The 22,177-nt window shown below is 40.3% G+C and overlaps 1 non-coding gene across 1 annotated transcript; it reads left to right on the forward strand.

The window, feature by feature from the left end:
* Positions 1–20,559: 20,559 nt before the first annotated feature.
* Positions 20,560–20,688, forward strand: LOC122112895. Its single transcript, XR_006148293.1, has one exon. It is a non-coding gene; the product is annotated as a small nucleolar RNA SNORA51 (small nucleolar RNA).
* Positions 20,689–22,177: the final 1,489 nt, after the last annotated feature.

Raw genomic sequence — 22,177 nt, forward strand, 5'->3', positions numbered from 1 at the left:
CAAGACAAGTGGTAATGTAGGAAGAAGTGGTACAGATTGCACACCAGGTTGCACAGGGCAAGATGGGAGGGAGGCTGCCGATCATGTGACACTCATTCACGGAGTCATGGCATGTGGAAGCAAACAAGGGTCTAGGGACTGGCCAGCCCTACCTGTCTCCCAAGTTTTACATTTCTGCTCCTCCTCCTTCTTCCCTGTCCTCTTTCTTTTTCTCCCCTATCTTTCACCAACTGAACTAACTACATAGTTCATTTGTCATTTTGCAGTTATGATCTTAAGTTTCTTACTTCTTTCTTGTTTTAAATGTAAGTGACTATATCTGATTTCAAAAACAAAAAAAAGATCAGCATTAGACTAAAAATCATAAACTGGTTGTCATCCTGAGATATTCCATCCCAGCCATTTAAAATAGAGCAATAGTGAGGCTGAAGCAAAGGGATCCATTTCCCCTCTTGAGGAGAGAATAATAGATTAGAAAAGTAATTGTGGAAGGATTGGGAATAGAAGAAGAAGAGAAGACCCAGAAGAGAGAGGATTCTGCAAACTGCTCTCATTCCCTCAAGAACTGAGGCTGTTTCCAATGGCAATTAAGAAGTCTAGAGTAAATTCACTATTAAGATAAATTTGATCATTTTTAAATGTTCCTTTGCACTCTTTTTTCATATAAGCAATGCCTCGAAGAGCAAATGTCAGAATGAATGGGTGTATTCATAAATTCACAAATGTTGAATTGAAACCCCTTTGCATATCTCCAGGAAGAAGGAAAGAGAAGAAGGAAGAGGGGGAAGAGTGGGAAGAGGAGGAGGAGGAGGAGGAGGAGGAGAAGGAGGAGGAGGAAGAAGAAAAGGGGGGAGGAGGAGGAAGAGGAAGAAGAGGAGGAGGGGGAGGAAGGAAGGAAGGAAGGAAGGAAGGAAGGAAGGAAGGAAGGAAGGAAGGAAGGAAGGAAGGAAGGAAGGAAGGAAAGAAGGAAGGAAGGAAGGGAATGCAAAAAGAGGTCTGAGCTATGACCTAGTAATACAAGACCCTGAGTTCAATCCCCAGTACTGCAAATTAAAAAAAAAAAAAAAAGAGTCATGAAAGAAGCAAAGTAAAAGGTAAATAACTGCCTGCCTAGTTAGGCAAGCAGAAAAATGAGAGCGAGTTCCCAAAATTATTGGCAAATTTCTAAAGTTCTGTTCTTTCATCTCTTCACAGCTGGGAGGAGGCCAGGAGATTGCATCTTGGGTCTCCAACATCTGTTTAACCTGGATAAAGCCATTCAAGGCAATCTGGTGTGAGATCACATATATGAGAGTCCTCCAGATCCTAGAACTTCTTGGAGCTACTCCAAGAGAATTCATTTAGGAATGAATTTCCCTCCTGCCAGAGTAGGGGGGAAGGGGCACAGGAATAAAGGGGCTAAAATAGATTCTGATAAGGGGCATTGTAAGTAATTAGTCCACATTAGAACCATGAAAACAGAATCCTGTCCCAAGGAATTAGTCCACAGACCACCCACAGACCAGACATGAAGTAGACTGAACCCTAGATTGAAAGCTTTCCCTCTCCAAAAGGAATGTGGGAGAGTAGTTCTTTATCCAGCTCCCCATGTGAGCACAGCTGCTCATCCCACCCTCACCCCCACCCCACCCCATCCCTCCGCTTCTTGTCACTACGAAATCAAGTGCAAACTCCTTAGCCCTGACCAACCTTCCTCAAGATCCATTCCATTCTCCTTTCACAGCCTTAACTCTCCTAGATCTTGGCTGATCCCTTGACTTGCATGGTGTGTAGTTCATAGTTCTTAGTATGCTTACGTCCTTTTCCAAAGTCTCTGACACAAACTCACGTTCATCTTTCAGGCTGCAAGCAAATTTCACTTCCTCCCTGCAGTGTTCCTTTGTGTTAGAGACATGGTTCCATACATCTACCTTAGCACCTTTCTGGGAAGAGCATATGGGTCCCAAAGTCCTTACTGGACCCTAAGATTAGACATGATTGCACAGATCTAGCAAACACCAGTGGTTGTGTACCAAGTGACCTGTGCATTGGGGGCCAATGAGGAACGTAACTACAAGCCCCAGGATAGCAGTGGAAGAGAGAGACTCTGAATACAGCATTGTACCAATCTATCCTCATGGTCTTTAAACATGGTTAACTAAGGACAGGGGCTCGAAAACCAATGGCCTCGATTTCTGTCTTCAACATATCACTCATTAATAGTCTTGAATGAGACCATGAACCTCTGGCACCAATGGGGATGAGGACATTGGGATTCTTGCCACAGGTATTAGTTGTAAAGATTACACAAGTCAGTGTATGCACAGCTCCCAACAGTGCGAGGCACAGGACCAGTGTCATGTAAGTACTAGTTATTGTGTTTTTTGTTTGTTTGGTTTTTGGTTTTGGTTTGGTGTTTTTGGTTTTTGGTTTTGGGGGTTTTTTTTTGGCCAGTCATGGGTCTTGAATGCTGGGCCTGGGCACTGTCCTTGAGCTCTTCAGCTCAAGGCTAGTGCTCCACCACTTGAGCCACTGCACCATTCCTGGTTTTCTGGTGGTTTATTGGAGATAAAAGTCACAGACTTTCCTGCCAGGGTTGGCTTTGAATTGCCATCCTTAGATCTCCACCTCCTGAGTAGCTAGGATTACAGGCATGAGCCACCAGTGTCTAGCCTAGCTATTGTGTTTAAGAAGTACGGTGGGCACTAGAAATAGAAACTTCTTTAATTTAGAGGCAGCACTCATTGAAAATCACTACATTGAGAGAAATGCATATGCACACCAATAAAGGGTGTTATGTCCCAGCTCCCTCCCTTTAAGGACTGATGCCACTTGTATCTTTGATATGGTGTTGTCTAGTGTGACTGGAGACCACAATGGTTCCAGGCAAAGCTCAGTGCTTGACAGAGGCAGTGCAGCTCAGAATTTAGGACTCTCAGCAGAGGGGCCAGCAGGAGCCATGGCCATCAGCAATGGGCTCTGTAGTCCCCAGAGAGTATCCCAACACGCCCAATATCCCAAGTGTCTTTTTTTTTCCAATCAGGTGTAGGGATTGAACTCAGAGCCTGTCTCTGAGCTCTTTATGCTCATATAATGCTCTACCACTTTGAGCCACAGCTCCACTTCTTAGGGGTTTTGTTTTTGTTTTGATTGTTGTTGTTGTTGTTGTTGCTGTTGTTTGGGGATGGCTAATTGGAGATAAGAGTCTCAGGGACACTTTTCTGCCCAGGCTGGCTTTGAACCCCGATCCTCAGATCTCAGCCTTGAGAGTTGCAGAATTACAGGCATGAGTCACCAGTGCCCAGCTTCAAGGTATCCACAGAGTACAGAAGCATCCACGAAGCTATGCATGAAAACAGTGGAGCTTAATGTCAATGAGGACAAGCAGGGGACATGGCAGCCGTGTCAGCAAAGGCAGTAACCTATTACAGGGTTCAACACACAACGGGAGGCAGAAGACAAGACATAAACTTGGAAGAAGCTCATGGGAGGAATTCCAGGTCAACCAGAAACGCATGTTGGTGAGACTATGCCTGTGTCCAGAGGCCCTCTACGAACCCAGTGCAATTACCAAAAAATAAAAAAATATTGAGAAACTATTAAATATACACACTTTAGATTTCAAGAGTTGTACTCCTTTTGACTACAGGTATCTACTCAGTCTCTGTTGTGCACCACAGCCTCTGCTCTGGTTGGTAGAAATTCTACCATGAGCAAGACAATCAAGATTCCTCCTCATATAGAACACACCTTAGAGAACACACAGTGTTGTGTGTGAACAAGCAAGCAAGTTAGGGAGCACTTTCCTGCCATAAAAGCTATGAAGACAATGATATAAAAGGCTGATGGGTAGCACTGCTGTAGAACAGGATGACACAAATATGCATCATATGCCTGTGACCCTAGCTACTCGGGAAGCTGAGACTTGGAAGACCGCGGTTCAAAGCCAGCCTGTGCAGAAACATCTGTGAAAGTCTAGTTCAAATTAGTCAGCCAAAATGTCTGCCTGGATGTATGCCTCAAATGGTAGCATACCAGCCATGAGGAAAGAAGTTGGGTTAGAGCCTGAGCCCTGAGCTCAAGCCCTGGAATCAGCATAAAATTGTGTGTGTGTGTGTGTGTGTGTGTGTGTGTGTGTATTCTCTTACTTTTTTTTTTTTTTCATTGTTTCATCCTTTATTATGACTCATTTTAAACATCACAGTTTCTTCATTTAAGTTGATCATCTTGACATTTGCTCGTGTATGCATATATAAATGGTTGCTGTTAGCCAGTGGCTGGGCAGCTCATACCTATAATTCTTGATGTTAACAGTATGAGCTCTGAGAATCGAGGTTCAACTGGTAAGATCTGGAGACAGTTGGAGCCCCTTCTTTGCAAGTTAGAGGAACAAAAGGAAGGCTAGAAAGTGGACAAGGGTCAAGGGTCATGGGCTAAATCCAGCCTGCTGCCCATTTATAAAAATGAAATTTAAAGTTGCTTTTCTGCCATAATAGCAGAATTGGATAGTTGCAATAAACATCCATGGCCTAGAAAAGCATGCTGATCCCTGGTCTGAGACAGGACATAGTGAATGAGCTTCGTGATTTGCAAAGGGACCTGATGTTTAAGAGATGATGGGAAAATGCAAGCTCTTGTCCACTGAGGAGAAGTGTTCAAGTTATATTCTATTAAGCAAAATGAACCCCAAAATAAGGACTCAAGTGGTTTTTCTTGCTTGCTATTGTTTCTAACATATTTATAAGATATTTCTTTGTTGCTTTGTATGTCCCTCCCCCACGGTGTAACCCATATTTTCACTGTATTTGATGTTGGTATAATTTGTGGAAGGGAAGGAAAACAAATTGTTTAAATAGGGATATGGGTGTACCCATTGCAACAATGAGATGTACAAGACATTATGCCAAAAAACGAACTTTACAACTTTGGCACGATGGGGAGGGCTGGGGGGTGAGATGGGAAGGGATGGGAAGGGGAAACAAAGAGGAGGCAACAATGCTTGATAAGAAATGTACTCATGGGGCTGGGAAGGTAGCTAAGTGGTAGAGCGCTTGCCTTGCATGCATGAGGCCCTGGGTTCGATTCCTCAGCACCACATAAGCAGGAAAAAAAGCTGGAAGTGGCACTGTGGCTCAAGTGGTAGAGTGCTAGCCTTGAGCTGAAGAACTGAGGGACAGCGCCCAGGCCCAGAGGTCAGGCCCCACGACCGGACCCAAAAAAAAAAAAAGAAAAGAAAAAGAAAGAAATGTACTCATTACCTTGCTCATGTAATTGTAACCCCTCTGCGTGGTATTTTCACAATAAAAAAAAGAAAGAGAAAAAACTCACAAATTAGTTCCAATTTGGAAGAAAAAATAACAACATGCTGTTGGAAGGGCCTGGAAGAAGAGACATGTGATCCATTTGTGCTCTGGGACAACTCTGGGAGCTTTGAGGAATCTGACTACAGAGCCAAAGTTATGGCTGGAAAGCCAGTTCGGCAGCCTCTGCAGAGCCCAGTGAGAAAAGAAGGTGCCAAGTATGAGTCTGGACCTATTTGCAAGTGGAACAAGTTGGAGAACTCCAATTCTACTGTGTGACCCTAGGCAAGTGACTCATAGTCTTTGAGTCTCCGTTTCTTCCCAAGAAAGCCATCCTGTCACTATTGTGCAGGGTACATTGCCAAAGGGACCTGGAGTCCCTGTCAAAGAGAAGCTGCGTTGTTACAGGTTGCCTGTGATTTCCATTACTGCCGGTGACTGCCACAGCTTGAGGGATCCTTGTCTTAGCTCACCATGGTAGCCAATGGCATGCTTCAAGGCCTGATTACACTTACCATTTCTCTACAGCCAGAGACATTCTCTTACTCATCTTTAGATCCCTCAAACTATGCCTGGCACAAATTAATGTTTCATCAATGTCCATTGATTTAAGAAATTTTTTAAGGAAGAATATCCATCATTCTCCTATTTTTCACCAGAAGTATTTTGCTTTCAGGATGGCTAGGGCACGTTTTTAGTATACAAAAGCATTCTCAAGTTGCAGACATAGTTGTCTCTAAGGAGACCTGGTACCCAGAATCCTGACCATGTGAAAGAAAACACAGAGGCTACTCTCCCAAGAAATAGCCGACCCAATAAAATATGTCAAGAATGGGACTAACACACTGAATCTAGACTACAAACCGCACAACCCCATACAAGAAATTCTATCGTATCAAAGGTATCTACATTTCAAAATCCTCTCCACAAAGTGGACCCAAAGAGAATCAAAAATCACTTTCTAATATCAAGTTGTTTTCAGACTTGTAGTTCAAACCAGTTGAACATTCTGATGCCTAGTGCAGCTGTTTTGCATGGTCCTCTCTGTCCCTCTACATTATTACCCTCTCTCATTTATTGATTAATTAGCCTATAAATAAAACTAACAGGATTTTCATTAAAATTAGGATTTCAGAATTGGTTGCCAACTTCCCAATTCTCTGCAAATACCACTTGCCATTATGGTAGTTGACCACTTTGAAAAACAAAAACAAAAGCAAAAATGAAAACATTAAAAGGTGGGGTGGGAAGGTGGCTTAGTGGTAGATTGCTTGCCTAGCATGCACAAAGCCCTGGTTTCGATTCCACAGTACCAAATAAAGAGAAAATGCCAGAAGTGGTGCTGTGGCTCAAGTGGCAGAGTGTTAATCCTGAGCAAAAGAAGCTCAGGGACAGTGCCTAGATCCTGAGCTCAAGCCCCAGGACTTGCAAAAAATAATAATAAAATTAAAAGGTCACTTAGACGTATACATCGACTCAATAGGTGTCTTTAGGGAAATAAAGTCTGTCATCATAAAATGTTCAGGACCATCGAAACAATGATTTCAAATGAAACCAAGCATGAAATCTATATTTTAAGTGAAAAAAATGACATCTATAGAATAGATATATACTTCTAAGTGACCTTTTTAATTTTTTTCGAAGTGGCAAGCTACCAAAATGGTCACCCAGTAGAAAATTGCAAAATTCTCAATGGGGTCACAAACATAATGCACTGGGGGTTGGGATATGGTTCAGGTAGTAAGAATGCCTGCTTAGTAAATGCAAGGCCTTGAACTCAAACACTAGAGCTGCACAAAATAAAAAGTACATTCACCTGTGTTCTTCACACTGAGCATGTTCTTTCCATATGCATGCTGCTACAATTAAAAATAAAATTATCATTATTTTAATTAACCAAATAAGACAAGGTGAGAAAATGTCTTGATGGTAGTTAGCAAATCGTGGTGCAGGACTGTGCAAATATATCCATTGAGCTAACAAACTCTAAAAGTATGAGAGAAAGAAAATATTTAAAATGACAAGATATTAAATAAGAAAATCCCTCCTAATAGTAAAGAAAAGGTAGAAATCCTTGAAACATCAGTGAGCAGCCATGAGGAGGGAGATTGTTGGGTGATATTTTTTTTTTAACACGAAGCCTGGCATCTCACAAATAACGTATGTTCCATATTATGTGGCAGTTGCTATGGTAACAACCTTTACTTTCTGAAACAGTACACAGATGTGTACAACATACTAACTCGCTGGTTATAAATTACAGCTTTCCCCATCATTCAATAACTTAAGAATTTTACGTTTTCGAAATCTCCAAAGTTCGGTTGTTATTAAATTTCTTTTATGAGATAATTTCCCTCGTACTTTCAAAATGAGAATGTTCCCAAGCAGGCCCAGAGAAAGGAGCAAGGAGAAAATTGAGTGTCTTGGAGAGTCGCTGCTGAGTTCTGCTCCTGCAGAGTCTATGTGAGTCCCACTGAAATAACTACAAATCACTTTAATGAATCAGGCATCATGTACAATAGCCATGAGAAATAAGTTGCCCGCAAAATGATGTCACAAATAAAGTTATGAATTGATTTCTTATTACGAGGTGCCCGATTTGCAGTTTTAAAATACCTGACGATTATTTCTTAGAAATATTACAGCATTAATACAATTTTACAAGCTACAGTGGTGTGTGAGAATGAGTTAACCTGGTTAGTTGACTTCCAATAAAATTATTTGAATCTTGAAAGGACCTAAGTCTGAAAGATGGTTCTTGGTACTCTATTTAATAAGAGCTTAGCATATCTTTGCCAGATCACAAAACAGAAGACAAATCTGTATTGATTAGGATACTGTCCTTTTTTTATATTCTTTATCTTAATCAACAAGTATTTATCAATTACCTTCATGACTCTATACATGTCTGTATGTATAGAAACACATCTGATAGGAAAATTGAGTTTTATAGGTTTTGTCCTATTGTGAAATTTCACATTATATTTTCCATGTGTTGGGTCTGAATATTTCCTTAAACTATTTAGTTCACTTTATAGATGCTTATATCTTACCTGAAAGAATCATCTCTATAGCATTTACCTGGTTAAAGTTTATAATCTGGGCTACATATTTGAAGACTGTGTAGTCGACATGTACAGTTAAAATCCATAGATAGATAGATACACAGAAATAAATTCATACATGTATACATATTTATAAATGTATGCATACTAATAAATACTTGCCTTATACTTAGAAATTAAGTAGAAACATTCTTATACAAAAAGTGACAAAGCACTCCTGAACTTACAAGTCCAGAAATTATACTGTTAATGGATTTTCTTAACACATATAAAACATTTTGAAATGCTATTAATACTAAGTCCCAGTATGGGTACATTCCCATTCAACAGTGTCTTATAGCATTACTGACAGAAAGAAAAACAATTGAGTACAGGGAAGTTTAAAATGAATCGTTTTGCAAAGCTTGTACCAATAAGTGATGGTAATGCTTTCTACACACACTCTTTTCTCTATCTTGGTAATATATATTAGGGGGGGAGAGGGACACAGGACCATGACTAATTACATTCAAATTGCTGCATTATCAGAGATTGAAGTTATCACCTAATGGGGATCTAGAAGCTAGAACTCAGAACCTGGTAGAAAAAGGAGTATTTTCACCACTACATGCATTTTAAAAGTATTACTTAAATTACATTTAAGTCATAAGATAATTATGAACTTTCTTCTCTTTTATATTTATATGGTGTATTTATTGAATTGCACAGTATGCTTTTACAATAAAGTGCTTTTTTTGCGTTGTCGCTTTGTTCATCCAAAATAAAACTGACAGTTATCCTTTTAGAAGCTATTCCAAGAACATTTTTCTCTTCTTTGAAGCTGATTGATGCACTACTTTAAATGTTCCTGCAAATATCTTTTCAATTCAAGTTTTTTGCATAATGTAATAAGAAGATAAAAGAATTCTATACTTCAACAAGAGACATTACAAAGCAAGTAGAGACATTATCAGGGCATTAACAGGCTCCTAATAGTAATAAAACCTTTTAACTGTCTGATGTAGAACAAGCTCCCACCAAACCACCACATATTATGGTAATTGGCTCCAATTTCGGAATCTTACATTGTAAAGTTACAAAGAGTTAGGTAGAACTGAAAAACAAATGTACACTTCTCATCCTGTTACCATTCCCATTATACAATATTTTCTTTCTACCTCTAATGAGGAAAGGTCTGATTCATTCAGCTGTTCATTACTGGGTATCATATTTTTAATCCTGTCTTCTTTTTTATTTCTACCTACTGTATATATGTATATACAATTTTCCCCTAATAACCCCTTTCTAACTCCAAAACACCCCAGTAACACAAACGACATTTCCCTCACACTCTCAGTGTAACAAATGCGTTCTGTGCACGCCTGTGTCACATGGCATTTGCTTTCTGTGTTCTTTCATCAGGGGAAGATAGGGTGGGAAGGGGGAACTATTCCAAAAGGATGCTTTGATTTTTTTTTCTTTACAACACGCTACTAAATTACAGGAGTAGCCATGCCAGCCCAGCCCAAAAGGAGACAGAGGATTTCAAAGGAAAAGTTAAGCTCTGTTCAAGTAAACAGAGAAGAAAAAGAAAGAAGAAAAGGAAAAATGATTCTTGTCTTTCTTCCTCTTCGAGAGGACCCAGGGCAATAGGGAATTGACAGAAGCCGTTCCTTGGTGATTAACCTGCCTTTCTGTTGTGTTTGTAGGTGAGGGCCCATCTTGTGGAATGCCTCTCACAGGCTGGCGACAGCAACCCGCCGCTTTGAGAACTATCAAGACCCAACTGTCATTTCATGTCTCAGAAACAGCTTCTGATTTAATGTACAAGATGTCAGAAAGAAACGGACAATAAAATAAAAGCCAGGGGAGGGTGGAAAGGAAAGAACTGTTTCAATTAAGAAGCATTTTTATAACTGATCCTTGGAAATCACGTAAAATAAAAGCTGTCAGAATCAATCTGTGTTTAAAGGGTTGATTTGTGTGTGTGTGTGTGTGTGTGTGTGTGTGTGTGTGTGTGTGTGTGTGTGTGTGTGTGTGTGTGTGGTGCTTACATACAACATACAGGAGAGAGAGGAATTCAGATTATGAACACAGAGCAGCTGAGCTTTAAAATTTTGTTTCTTACTAGATGTGTATTTAGATATCAAATTTGTCTACTGGGTCTAAAAGAAAATGTGTGTAGGATAACGGCTGAAATCTGGAGAAAGGAAGGAAAGAAGGAAGGAAGGAAGGAAGGAAGGAAGGAAGGAAGGAAATCCTCATTCAAAAAAGCAACATATGCAATTTGCAAACCTGTGAGAAATTTCATGTATTTTTCAAGGATTTAATCTTTAATTGTCAAGCATTCAAAGCTTTTTATAATAGTCTAGAAACTTGTCAATTGGGGGAAGGTGTTAACCAGCTGTTTGGGGGATATTTTCTTTGTCTTTTCTTTTTTGGTACTGGGGATCAAATCCAGGACCTTCTACTTGCTTATCCTTTACTGCTGTGGCTGTCCAGTGATGTTTCAATGTCTTTTTCAAAGGAAGATAAATGTTTCTTCAAAGACTGCCCTATCACCCCAGTAATTAAATATCCTAAAGATGAATTGAGAAAGAAAAATCTTTATGAAATTTGAGTCAACTTTTCAAATGAAAGTGTAATACTAAATAAAGACATAAGTATTGCCAAAACAAATAGATAAAATTCTTCCACCTGTGACATCTTACAAAATGCATGGCTTTGCCTTTTCCTGTCAAATTGTTTTGATTTTTTAATTGGCAGGTAAAACTGCATGCATTTATCATGTACAACATGATGATTAAGAGAATACATACATGTCCATGGATGTGTGTGGTGAACTAGTTGAATCTGGCTAATTAACATGCCTGGTTGTTTTTAAACATGCTGTTCATTACAAATAGGATAGCTTCAACTCAGCCTTATCTTAGCATTTTTATTATGCTTTTTTATTCTCCATGTTCTTTTGAAAGTAATATTGGGCAGAGGAAATAAAAGACAAATTCACATGCTGTCTCCCAAATGATCTGTGAATTTCAGTGGCATGCTCCTTTCAAGTGGCCTCTTTTTCTGGCTCATATGCATATGTATATGTAAATGTATACACACACATATATATACACATAAATATAATGTGTGTGTATTTCTAAAGGGAATACTCAAAGGAAAAAAATCATTCACTCATCATCAAATCAAGAACTTTTCTTACAGTTCAGCTTCCACAAGCAGTAAGAGAAACAGCCTAAGAACTGCCTCCAATCAAAAGAAGAAAAATAACAAAATCAGTTCACCCATGATTTCCTTAATACACTTAAAAGAGATAAAATCCCACTGATGCCTCTAAAAATAAAACTGAGGAAAGGGCAACTTCATTGATTTCCTGCAAACCAACGAACGTGTAGCTTATTGATAACACTAAACGCCATCTAAGCCTTTAGTGATTTTCCAACCAAAAGTCTGCTTCTGAATGAAGGTTTAAATCATCGTGTTAATATATTAGAGAGAAAATTACCATGGGAGATACTAGGAAATTAATTAAAAACCCCACACTCTGGTTTGTTTGTGAGAGAAGATAAATATCACACATGGAAAAAGAGGCCTGACAACCACCCTCATTCTCAGATCCAAAATTAGACCCTGACAGCTATGTCTTTGTATGACAATCCTTGGGGTAGGATAAGTAGAGATGTGGAATATGAAGATTTCTGATGGAAGTATTTATTACTGACACTTCCGGAACATTCCATGTGGGGCATCACCAAAGCACGCTTCACCTCAGACAGAAATGTCAGGTTTGCATCCAAGATGTATTTTTCCCATTCCTCTTCCCCCCATTGCCATGGTTCAACCCCATCCACCGCTCCCCCACGTGGTTCCAACCCCATCCACCGTTCCCCCACATTTTCCTCCAAGATAGGATCTTTTTAGAAGTTCAACAGCAACCCCTGGTGGAACTCGGCTGCTGTTTCAGCCAAGCAGTTGTTCAGGCAACCCGGTCCATCCCATCAACAAGAAGAAAAGAAAAGCACGTTCCTGCCTGTGTTTCCACACCAGTGCCCTGCTCCCACCCACCGGCCAGGGATCAGATCACAACGCTGCATGTACCAATGCAGTACGTTGTGATGGTAATTTCAGCCCATTGCAGGAGCCGAAGTTTGCAGAGGGGAGGGGGGAGGAATCTATATATGTAACAAACAATAAACATCTGCTTCAAATGTCACATTCATTTTATGCGTGAAGACCAATAATTAACTGCTCGTGAATAATGCTTATGACCACAGAGCAAGTCAAAAGGAAGAGAGGCTTCACATGTAGGAGGGGGAGGGGGAGATCATCATTTTGTTTGGGTCGCATGGTGACAGATTCCATTTTGTCATTTAGCAAAATCAGCTCTACAGAGTGACAAAGGAAGGATCGGGTCAGTGCTCAACAAGCACCATAGAATGCCAACCCCATCAGAATAGCAAGCAAAGGTTAATCGGACAGCACCAAAATACTCCTCCTGGACGCCAGGGCGGTGTCCCTCTTGGTACTTCATGAACTGCCATAAACTGCCCTCCAGAGCAAGGACAAAATGTAGAGTCCTTTGTCTACAGTACCCAGGATAAGTCACTTCACAATGGTGCCTGGTGCAGAGGCTCTCTGACTAGAGGTTTCAGACTAGAGGGCAGTCATCTTTTTCGTAGCCCAAAGACATAGTTCCATTTCTAAGCTCTGAGCCTTGGGAGTCTCATTACCTCCAAAAGAGTTTCCATCCCCTTCACATAATGTGCTACAAAAGCTACGGAAATCCCTAGTACCAGGCAAGAAGAGAGAGAATGACGTGGTGAAGAAGATTGCTTTCCTGACTGAGATTCTCGAGTGTTCCAGCCACCGAGGCCATGACAGACATTCAGGTTCCATAAGGCCAACTTCAAGACAAAGGTACAATTGCAAATTTACTCAAAAGACCCAGAAGGTTACTTGAGGGAATTTATTCCACTTCTCCCACTTGGATCTTTTGACTTGTCTCTTTTTGAATGATGCGGTCTGTGAGGAGGAAAAAGCAAGGAGTCTTTTTAAAGCTTAACGGGGCTCTATGATAAATACAGAGAGTAGAATAAATAATATTATATGTGAAAAGATGGCTTTTAAATTTTAAAAGTGGCCCCCAAAGCCACTTTCATCTCTTGACTGATAGGTGAGTCTGAACCAATGAGCTAAGACCAGAGAGAACTGTCTGAGAGGCCTCTCCCTGAGAAGGAAGAGGGACAGAAAGACAAGAGACTTGGTCTCCAATGACTTACGACTCAGTGGGAGAGACAGATGTGTCTAGATGAAATCACGTAATATGGTAGCAACACGCAATAGAAGAGACACAATAGGGACTGTTTCAGCCAGCAGTCATCTGCATAGAAATACAGGAATGACACTTTCAGAGCCTTAAAAATTAGAAATTAGCTACAGAAAAGAGGGGAGAGGGGATTATGGAGAAGAATCACTGTGACCCAAGGACTCAAGGTGTAAAAACCTACATCATTTGGATGGAACATTCCTAATCCAAATTGTTTAATCCAAAATGCTCTATAACCTGAGTCTTTTTGATCACCAGCGTGACATTCAAAACGTTTTAGACTTTGCTGGGTCCTGGGGGCTCACCTCTGTAATCTTAGCTAGTCAGGAGGCTGAGATCTAAGGGTGGAAGTTTGAAGCCAGCCTGGGCAGGAAGGTCTATGAGACTCTTATCTCCAATTAACCAGCAAAAGGCCAGAAGTGGCGATATAGCTCAAGTAGTAGAGCATTGCCTTGAGCACAAAAGGTCAAGGACAGTGCCCAAGGCCCAAGTTCAAGCCCCAGGACCAGCACACACACACACACACACACACACACACACACACACACACACACAGAGTTTCAGACTTTGGAACGTTTCATATTTTGGATTAGGGATTTGGGAATTAGGGATGCCAAACCAGTAAAGTCTATACAATGAATCCAAAAACAAAATCTCTACAATCTGGAACACTTCTGCTCCCAAGCACTTAGGACAATGAAACTAAATAACTATATACAAGAGAACTCCAGATATGATATTGCCAGTGTATAAAATAGAAGGCTATGACCAATGCCAAGGCTGGAGGGTGAAGAGCAGGCAGGCAGAGTCTCTTCCAGCCTCCTAGGGAGATGGATTTGCCCTCTGAGCCACGGAACAAGTGAAAGAGTGAGCGAGTGGAGGAGGAATCGAAAATCAGAAGATGATCACATCTTTTTTTTTTTGTCAAGACTGTCCAAGAGAAAGAAGGAGGGCTGGGAAGGTGGCTCAGTGGTAGAGCGCTTGCCTTGCATGCTCGAGGCCCTGGGTTCGATTCCTCAGCACCACATAAGCAAAAAGAAAAAAGCCGGAAGTGGCGCTGTGCCTCAAGTGGTAGAGTGCTAGCCTTGAGCTGAAGAGCTGAGGGACAGCACCCAGGCCCAGAGTTCAGGCCCCACGACCGGACCAAAAAAAAAAAGAAAGAAAGAAAGAAAGAGCTGAGGTCTGGTGATTGAGAGCAAAGAGTCATCTTATGAAATAGGCAGAGGTAGTCACAGCTGAGACAGCGTAGTGCTGTATAGGATGTGGACCGTAAGTACTAGATAATTCCCAGGTTTCAGGCCAAGGAGATATAGCATAGATCGTGGCACCCTCAACCAAGCTGTAGACACAGAAGCCCAAGTAGGTTTGAAGGCAGACAAGGACACTCTGAAGGAGTGCTCTTCGACCGTGTCCTCAAGTACCCTCCACTGGCCTCCAGGCTGCCCCTCACACAGGGTCCCCAGGTCCTCGAAGCTGGAGAAGGACCTGGCAGCCCATTAAGTCCAGTCACTTTCAGACTGTGTAGCTTAGGGCTGGGCAGGGCAGGCAGGGCTCCTTCCAGAATGGTCTCCTTTACCTACTGTGGACACCAGAATTCATCCTAAGACTCAATTTATATATATTTATATCACCTTTTTAAAAACTGCTGAGAACCCCTTCCTTTCCAAGGAGGAAGCTGCAACCCACAGAGGAGAAAACTTGTCCACAGACACAGTTCTAGCAGAGGCTGAGCCCCATGACAGTTCAGCAAGTATCAGCTCCCAGGGTCCTCCACGTGGTGGTTTCCTCCGCGGAGGTCGATTTTTCTGTGTCCAGGTGTAATTATAATTAGCACCAAAATCCTCCTCATCAAGAACTCTCGGAAGTTTCTCCAGTTTTGTTCAAACAAAACATACTTACACTGAGCACCTTTCAAATGCTAAGACCTCTTTGACCAACCAAGATGGTATGAATAGTTTCGTTTGGAGCCCATTTGGAATCTTTTTTACTCATTGGTGGAATTCTCACAGTGCCCTAATCGCGTGGCCATCCACTATCACTGAATGTACTATGACTCCCCAAAAGAGGAGTTATTTTCACTCCCAAATAAAGGATGATTACCAAAGTGAGACTTTCTTGACTTACCAGAAAAGTACAACTAATTTATTTTTAAATTAGTTTTTCTTAATGCTTTTTTATGTGAACAGGTTTAAGGTGATCTCAATCTCTGGATAATAAATAATAATGTGTATTGCCTGGGTTCCTTTTCTGGGTTTGCTAGCTGCCTTCCTTCTGAGAATGCTTCAGACTGCCCTGTAGACTCATCTAGTATGCCTACAATGTCACTGGGTCAGAAATTTATGGAATCCCACAGAGCACATGAACACTGTCTGGGAACATTTAACAAAATTACCCCAAGTCCAATGCCCTAAGATGCCCTAGAATAGAGAGATACACAAGAATGAGAAACAGGAGATACACGGGGTTCAAAATCTTCTGTCAAGCCCTTGGGAAAAAACCTGATGAAATGCTATTAAAAATCCAAATGCTTTAAGGTAACTATGAAAATTAACATAGGCTCACATACTTAGGGCTTAAAGAACATTTATTAAGCCTAAAATGTAGCAAATCACTCTTTTTTTTAAAAAAAGGCAGATTATTAGTCAGCTGTTGGTGGCTCACACCTGTAATCCTAGCTATTCAGTAGTCTGAGATCTGAAGATCTTTTCAAAGCCAGCCTAGACAGGAAAGTCCATAAGACCAATTAACCATCAAAAAAACAGAAGCAGAGTTGTAGCTCAAGTGGTAGAGCACTAGCCTTGAGCAAATGAGCTCAGGGACAGCACACAAGCCCTGAGTTCAAGCCTTATGACTCTCTCTCTCTCTCTCTCTGTCTGTCTGTCTCTCTCTCTCTCTCTCTCTCTCACACACACACACACAGAAAGACAGAGAGACAGAGAGAGAGCAAATTACAGAATTTTAAAAAATGGAAAATATTTCTAAAAATTAAGAATAGATCCCACCTGATACCTGGAGTAGTCAAATTTGCAGTCAGGCAGTAGAATGGTAGTTTTGGAGGTTGGAAAAAAAACAACAGGAAGGAAGAGGCATGGAATGATAAATACAGAAGTTTAATTGGTAAAGATGAAAAACATTCTGGAAAAAGGAGGTGGTAGGATCATATGGTAGTGTGTTTAATGCCACCAAATTATATAATTTTAAACCATTAAAATGGTTAAGATTCATGTTATATATACATGATCATAATTGTTAATGAAAGCTGGGCAAAAGAAATAAAAAGTGAATTACCACATTGGGTACAATCTGCCTTGTTACCTAAACCATAATTCATCAATATAAATAGTTCGGCTTCTTTCTTATATAAAATGCTGGTCATAGTCCCAAATTCAATGTTGCATGAAAGGCTCAAGTAATTTCTTGGATGTGAAGGAAATAAAGGCAGTAGCTAATGCAAGCATTCAATAGATCTTAGCTATTATCACATATCTCTTGAACATTTCATTCTGCTGCTTATTAGTAGGATCAAAATATTATTCAGTGCTTCCAGTAAACCTGTGAAAATTTACTTTAATTAGCATGTTGGAAAGAATTTTCATTTTGGAAAGAATAATGCACTGTACCACATGTATAAAAAATATTTTTGAAACATTATTCTCGCCTCACCATTTTGCTCAATTTAATGAATATAGGGTCAAAATCAAAGCAAACTTTTCGTGAACTCTCAGAGTTTTACTAACATAGGAAGGCCCTATCGGTCAGAAAAATCGATTCCAAATCAAGTGGTCAAAAGAGTCTTGTAACAGACTTTGGAACTTTTTTTTGTTTGGCTTTTTCCTCTAAATTACCAGAATGTTGTAGAAAATGTTGTAGGAAAATGTACATCAGTAAATGTAATTGCATGTTTACTGAGTACATATATGGTACCAAAAATGCTGTGCATGGTGCCCTGAGGGTACTTAGAGGGTCACACACATGTCCTGGTTATCATGAAGCTTGCTATCACAAAGAGAGTTCGGCTACCTCAGGTCTTATTTCCCATTCTTCCAAAGTCATGATGAATAAAGATGAGAAAAATCCACATATTTTTTCTTCTAAACCCTAAGAAACCTTTGGTTGAATCACTGTATCTTCTACCATAGCTAAAAGAATGTATTTTTCCTTTATGCATTTTGATATTTGAGAATAATGAATTCAGAAATTACTAGGAAAAGAAGGTCTGTAATTGACCGCCTAGGGAAACTATGCAAAAAAAAAAAAAAATCCCTTCAAAATTCCCACCAGAAATAGAAGTGGATTCAGATTTAGTCCAAACGCTTCCCAAACTTGCTCCACTGGAATTCTAATTAGTCAAACCCCTTTAAGCAACTTTGTAGCTCTTCATTTAAATACAGGAAGTGTTTCCTTAGGCTCTATAATACCTTGGCAGAGCTGATCCTATTTCCTGAGATTAAATAAGAGAAAACTCTTCCCTGGGGAGATTGAACCACATACAATAAGATCATTCATTAGAATGTTCCCATACATTCCAAATATACCCGAGAAAGAGTAAATGTCTTCTTCTTCATCAAGAGTCATGTCCTGGAAACGCTAACTGGAGTAATGACTAGTTTCACTCTTAAGACTTGGCCTTTGTGGAATACAACCTCTCCAGAAAGAATTAATTTTTTTAATAATAAAACTAAGTTCTAGCTGGGTACCTGTGGCTCTCCTTGCAATCCTACCTACTAGGGAGGCTGAGATCTGAGGATGGGTTCAAAGCCAGCCCAAAGAGGAAAGTCCATGAGACTGTTAGCTCCAATTAACTACCAAAAGTCCAGATGTGGAGCTCAAGTCCAAAAGTCCAGATGTGGCTCAAGTGGTAGAGTGTTACCTCTGAGCACAGAACCTTATGAAGTTCAAGTCCCAGGACTGGCAGAAAAAAAAAAGTACCAGATAACAACAACAAATATGAATGGCTCTTTTTTTTCCTATGAAAGAACATATATCATTATTACATTCTTTATTTCTTTTTGTACTACTGGGGATCCAACCCAGGGCCTTGCTGGCCAAGTGTTCTTCCACTGAGCCACACCCCCAACCCTTTTGTTTACAGTGGTAAAAAATAAAGCTCTATTTTCTAAATCCAAATCGTACTCTATTTTGTACCACTTAAGATTTAACAGTAAGGAACTCACATAAGCTTTTTAAAAGTCTACATGTGGACCAATCAGAGAAGGAGGATGCTTTATATTGGTACCCATTTCTCTCATGCCTGCTTAGGAAAGAGGAAATGGGAGAGCAAGCACTTCAAATACTTTTTTTATTGTCCAAGAAAACGAAAGAGAACACTCTTCAATCTCTTCCTGTCCTTCTGTAAATTTACATCACCTCACTAAATTTGATAGCTAAATAGTGTTCTGACAGTGTTGTTGAGACTGACGTGTCAGATTTAGAAGTGTTATTGTTGAGGCTTACTTTGATGGTGAGATTTTAGAAGCCTATTTCCCTGCTAAACAAATGTGTTATAGAGTGATGGATAACAGAGATTCAAAGGATTACAATGAGAGATCAAGGAGTTCACCTGCAATATCTATCGCATTGACAGCCGACTTTATTGAAGTTTCACAATATTAACTGCTTCTCTGTGGACTGGCTTAGCTAGGTTGGTGATTATCAATTTATCACCAGTCAAAACACAAATTGCTTCATGTACAATGTCTGTGGCATAATCATGTACCCTGAATCCCATCAAAATGATCCTACTAGAATGATTCTTGTAAGAGTGAGAAAAAACAATAGTTAGGGACTTCTTTAATGAAACTGGGTCTAATCCTTGGTTAGACAGAACATCTTTCCTAAAGCCTGGATCATACCTGTAATCCTAGCTACTCAGGAGGCTGAGATCTGAGACTCTCAGTTTTAAGCTAGCCTGGGCAGGAAAATCCATGAGACTCTTACCAAAAAGCTGGAAGTGGAGCTGTGGCTCAAGTGGGAAGCACTAGCCTATTACTTGTAGTGCTAAACCCAGGAGTCCAGGGTAAGGAAGATGGCTAGGTTGGTCACCTAGAGGTGAGAAAGAGAAGTGACATGAGAAGAAAGGAGTAGAGGGGCTGTCCGGGATCATGAAGAACCATAGAACCATTTTGATGATGGTGATTTTCCACATGAAGCAAGGAGCACTATTGTTTTGGAAAGAGGAATGGAAATATCTTATTAACCCTGTAAACAACTCGTTCTGGTTGCTGTGTTGAAAAGGAAAGCTCATCTCAAGCACTACCGCCATCATCCATGTGATAGCTGATGGTAGCTTAGACCAAGGATGTTTTGATAGAAATAGTGGTCAGATTCTGGATATATTTTGAAGGTAAAAAAGATAAGGTTTCCTAACAGGTTGGGTGAGAGTGAAAAAGAAGGGTGATTTTCTAGGGACTGTATCCAAGCAACTGGGAAAAAGGAGCTGCCATCAGCTGAGATGTGAAAGACAACATTCAGCCAGTTTGGGGAGAAAAACAAATCAGTTCCATCCTTGAGCATTTATGTCCCATTTCCTGCTTTATTTTTCTGCATAGCTGTGAACAACATTGGCATACTGTATATTTAACTTATTTATTGTCTATATTCAGTCAGTAGAATATAATCTCCAAGAAGACAAAGGATTTGATTTTGCTCGCTGCTGGGTCATCAGCATCTAGAATAAAGTCCTTCATTTTGTAAGCACATAGGGACAGGGTTGAACCCTTAAATACAATAAGACATGTTGTGTGTTCTTAGAAGGGCCACAGAAAATAAAGGAATTATGTTTGAAAAGGATATGCACAAGGAAGTATTTTTAATAATTGTGTCCAGTATTATATCGAATGTCTATGTCTTACAGTCAAAACTCCAATTTGGGGACATACATAGAATAAAAAAACACCTGTTTGACGTCCAGATGCTGACCACAGGCTGTGTTCTTACACTGACTATAGAAAGAGAAGGCAGAGTAAATCTACCCCATAGACACCTCAGCCCAGACCCCATACCTGGTCGGTATTGTGAAGGGGAGGCATGGGGGAGGGGGGAGGTAGAAAACGTGTTTATCTGCAAATCAAATGTTTTTCTCTGCTAAATCTGAAAAAACTTCATGTGTTCTTTGCCTTCAAGGAGCATACAACAGGCTAAAGAGTATAACCCCGGCACGAGTGGCTCAAGCTTGTAATCCTAGCTAGGCAAAAGGCTGAGATCTGAGGGTTGTGGTTCAAAGCCAGCCCAGACCGGAGAGTTCATGAGACTCTTATCTCCAATTAACCAGCCAAAGGCCAGAAGTGGAGCTGTGGCTCAAGTAGTTGAGTTCCAGCCTTGAGTGAAAAAGCTAAGGGATAATACCCAGGACTTGCATTCAAGCCCCAGGACTACCACAGGCATGTTCATACATGCACATGTGCACATGCACATGGACACACACACACACACACACACACACATACTATTTAAGGAAGAATAGTGAAGAAAGTAGATAAACACTGAACTAGAACAAAGCTCTACCTGAGGAGATTAGAAGTGTATAAAAGATATATCATCCTGGGAGAAGGTAGAAAGCAGGGATGGGAAAAACAGGGCAGAAAAGACCCCCCCCCCCCAAAAAAAAGGCCCATATGTAAGCTTCCAGGAAAAGGAAAAGGTAAACAACACACAATGCAATCCTGTGGTCGAATAAGATAAGGTCTGAGAAGGGTTTATTGGATTTAGCAATTAGGAGGTCAGTGGTCACTTAACCTCTTTGTGCTTCTGTTTCAATACTTGTTAAATTAAATTGAAAAATAATCTCTAAGGCAACTTACAGCCCTAAAGTCTCTCTTACCAGGTTGGGTCTTTGTGTACCCAGAGACACACAAACATATCCACACATTTACACACACTCCCAATACACATGCTAATTTTCTTCCTTAATCTAATTTTCCTATCTCTCTGCAGCTATATTTGCCTTTGGAGAATTCTAGTTCTCTTTGTTTAATTATAACAATGCTCTGAAATAAATCAGTTATGAGAGTCTACAGTGCTCTGAGAAACTGAGCTGCTGGACAATAAGCTGGTTATTAGCAGTTCCCATAAACATTTCTAATGCTTGTAAATGTCTGTTGCAATGCAATAAACATTTTAGAATGTCTATGCCAAATTTTGTCATTTCTTTTTTAAAAAAAATGACTCTAAAACCCGTGGTCATTCAAATAAAGCAAAAAAATTATTTCTTAACTATATTGTATGTTCATTAGTTGCTAAGTGCTTGTATGGGTCAGATGATAAAATATTTGCTTGGGAAGTGTCAGTGAATAAGACAAATAATTCATGGCTTCCAGTTGCTGAGGAGGAGGAAGGATGGGTGTAGGTAGCATCAGCAGGATTCAGATACTGCTGTCATCTGACCTCACTCAGGACAAGTTCTGACCTTGAACCTTTTCCTGAGGAATACCGAATATCTTGGTACTCCAGCTGAAGCAATGGTAGCATAGACAATAGCCTCTACAGCACCATGGGAAGCCATAGACTTCTGAGAAGGAAGG

This window comes from Dipodomys spectabilis, unplaced genomic scaffold (assembly GCF_019054845.1).
Source record: "Dipodomys spectabilis isolate Male_0828 unplaced genomic scaffold, ASM1905484v1 ptg000002l, whole genome shotgun sequence".
NCBI lineage: Eukaryota > Metazoa > Chordata > Mammalia > Rodentia > Heteromyidae > Dipodomys > Dipodomys spectabilis.